The following is a 3,737-nucleotide window of genomic DNA, read 5'->3' on the forward strand; positions in this document are numbered from 1 at the left end:
TACCTCCCTGGAGTTTTTAAACCTGAATTCTGCTTCTTGAGTGAGAAAGTAGAAACAAAATCTTCCTTGTTTTTACTTCTTTTGCTACAAAATTTCTTTCTTGGTTTTAAGTTTCTTTTACTTTCTGTTGAAGGAGAGTTCTGAAAAAATAAGCAATCAAGACCAACCATAAGCAGAGAATATTTGGCTTCTAGACAGAGGTCAGTGAAGAAAATTGACCTTGTTTGAGTGTTGGGATTTCCACAGGTCACAGATCTTAAAGGGATGAATCATAGGCATCTGTGTGCGTCTTTTTTTTCTCTCTCTCTGATGCTTAGAAAAGGTCCTAAACGACTTTATTGACCTCACACTAAATGAGACATTTGTATACCTCTGAGCTTGTATGCCCTAGGGATTTTGTTTGTGTACCCAAGATCCAATAAAGTATCAAAGCTGAATAGTGTCATTGGGATCAATTTCAGTGCTGCAGGGGCATTGCACTTGCTGGGCTTTGTACAGCAGCCATATGAAACTTGTGCACACGACAGAACAGAGTCAATCCAAAGGGCTCACATAGTCCTTGGAAACAAGCCACGTTCATTTTGAAGTCTCCTTTTGATTGCTTCAGAAGGCTAAGTTAAAATGGTTGTGTGTTTTGTCCACTCGTATTTTTCCTTGAATCTCTGTCTTCATGTCTTCTGGGCACAGAATTTTGTAACTAATTAATGCAGGTTAACATCTTGGCACAAACCAATGGTTTCACCAGTACCTGTATGTTTGTGCCGCTCTGAGTAGGGCTTCAGTCACAGCCTTCCTACCTGTTACCTGTGTGCTAGAGAGGTTTTGCAAACCAGTGACTCTTCATGCCAGTCTGCATGCAGTCAGCACAGTACCCTACTTGCTGTGTCCTTCTGAAGAAATGCAGTGGTCTGGATTTCCTTGCTAGTGAGGAATCACACTTTATGAATTCTCGCATAAGAAATTAGTGCAGTTTATGAAATGTACTTAGCAGAAGGGCATTAGATCAGAGATCTTGTAGAACTCTGTTGCTCCTGTTCGTTGCAAGGGAGTTGGACTAGGTGATCTTTGAGGTCACTTCCAACCTAAATGATTCTATGATTCTATGGCAGTGATGCACAGAAAAGGGAAAAAACAATGGAGAGGCGCCCAGTTAAAAATTTATTAGTGAATATTTTGCTTCATCTACAAAGGGGAATGCAATGAGTCAGGAGCTATGCATTGTGACTGTATCACTGTTTCTATATAAAAAACAATATAACATTTTTAACGGTTCCTCTTTTTTGCCTGTTTCTGTATTTCGGCTTACACATGCTTTTGAGTTTAATACTTGATCACTTCCTAAAAGAGTATGAATTTAGGAATCTATAAATTCAAATGACCAGCAATGAAATGTAAAATCTTCACTTTATATTTCAAATCCAGATAATTTCACAGGTGAGAAAAGTTACTATGCAGTAAGTGGCTATTTAAATTAATCATCTAGTGAATGCCTTATAGATAACATTATCTTCCGTTCTTATGTTACAGTGAATTTAGCACCATGATAGAAAACATTAAGTACTAGATAAGTGCAAGTTTGCAGGCAGTACTGTTGGCTCTCAAGGAATGAGAAACTGCAGAGTTATCTGGATACATCAGAGCATAGGACAATCAGCAATATCATGAAATTCAATAAAGGAAAATGCCAGGTTCTGCGCCTGGGGTGGAGTAATTCTCAGCACACGTACAGAATTGGAAGATGAATGCCAAGAGCAGCTCGGTTGAAGAGAAGCTGGAGATGATGGTGCCACGAGACTCTACATGAGCCAGCAATATGCCACAACAGCCAAGAGGGTAAAACACATTTTGGAATGCATTAAACATAGTACTGCTAGCTAGTTAGAAGAGGTGATTCTCCCTCTATATTTAACATTGATTCGGCCTCACCTTGGAATATTATGCACAGTTCTCAGCTTCACAACAGAAAAAGGATGTTAAGGACCTTGAAAGCATGCAGAGTAGTGCAGCAAAGCTGATAAAAGGTCTGGAATGCTTGTCCTCTGAGGAGAGGTTGAGGAGATATGGAGAAAAGGAAAACTTGTGGAGATGTTCTGGAGAAAAGGATGCTGAGAGACAATCTCATTGCTGTCTGCAACTTCATGACAAAGAGAAATGGACTTGGAGGTACTGGTCTCCTTGATATCCAGTGATAGAATTTGTGCAAGTGTCATAAAGCTGCACCAGATGAGGTTCAGGCCAGTCATTAGGAAAATGTTCTTTACTGAGAGGCTGGCTAAACATTGGAACGGGCTTTCTAGAGAGCTAGTTGATGTCCTATCCTATGCCTGACAGTGTTCAAGAGCCATTAGTACAATGCCCTTAATAATATCCTTTAATTTTTGTTTAGCCCTGAAATGCTCAGGCAGTTGGACTTGATGGTCTTTGTCGGGCAAACCAACTGAAGCATGCTAGACTACGTTATGCTATGCTATTCATTTTTTAGCCTGAAATCACCTACCTTTTCAGCAGTTTATAACCTACATAGCTCACCAGTTTGTTCGCTTTTTTTATTTTAAATCTTTTCATGATTTTGTTGTTTGCTTAAACATTTTAATGGGAGGTTAAGCAGTATTGAAATCCAACTCTGCTAGTTTGTTTAACTATTAACAAGTTCTTATTAGTAAAAAGAAAAAAAAAAAAGAAAAATCATTGATTTTTTGACCAAGTGGCTGAATTTTAAGCATTCATATCCTTACTAATTTCTGTGTAAACTCTATAGACACATGTAGTGAACTTTGGAGGTCAGAAGGAATAATTTTTTCATAAGAACAAGGGGGCTAATGTACATTTTTTTCCTAGATGTTTATACTCATTTTAAATACACATGTTCTCTTTTCTTTGTAACAGAAATTAGTATAACACGTACTTTAATTCCTGAGGTTCTTCTGAGTTAAATTACACTTTCATTGGCTGGAGCTTGTTACTGGTGAGGCAGGAGCAGTTTAACCAGCATCTATTATTTATAACTAATTACTGTTATCTTTCAAAATCCTTCTCTTTTTATTGCTACACTTAATTTCTTAGTGTAATTATACTTCTAGTGAATCTCTTCAAGAAATTAAATCACAGAATTATCCATCTGGTAAGAAGTTCTTAATTTCTATTATTCTTGTTGAATATCATTTACAGTACACATATGTTAAGGACAAAATGTAATTAGTACATACTCTTAACAGAAAGCTCCCATTCACAAAGGTATTTGTTATTAATCTAATTTTTTATGCTTTTTTATTCATGCTCTGGAAAATAATGCAGAGACTCCATGCAGAGTCTATTTATGACGTACATGATAGAAAAAGTGTTTATCGTGCATGGAAAGAGAACCATGTTGTAGTGATTCCATATCATTTATCACATATACTTATCACATTAAACAATGTAGAAGCAGTATGGGGCTTCAAATTAAATTTAAGGCAAAAAGTAAATAAAGTACCACACTAAAGTTAGCAAAAATATTCTGGATTTGTATTGCTGTAGATGATATCAGGATCTTTTACATCATAACTGTGGTTTTGCCAAGTAAGAAAGTGTGATTTTGACCATCTACTGACATTGGAGACAAAGCTTGTGCTAGGTGGAAAAACTGATTCCCTTATTTTAAATGCTAACAATAACATGAAGGCAAAACACTATGTGTTCAAACATCCTGTTGCTTTTATGGCAAATTAATCCTAACTTAAGAAAATGCCTTCCCTCCC

Source organism: Meleagris gallopavo, chromosome 1, assembly GCF_000146605.3.
Source record: "Meleagris gallopavo isolate NT-WF06-2002-E0010 breed Aviagen turkey brand Nicholas breeding stock chromosome 1, Turkey_5.1, whole genome shotgun sequence".
Taxonomy (NCBI): domain Eukaryota; kingdom Metazoa; phylum Chordata; class Aves; order Galliformes; family Phasianidae; genus Meleagris; species Meleagris gallopavo.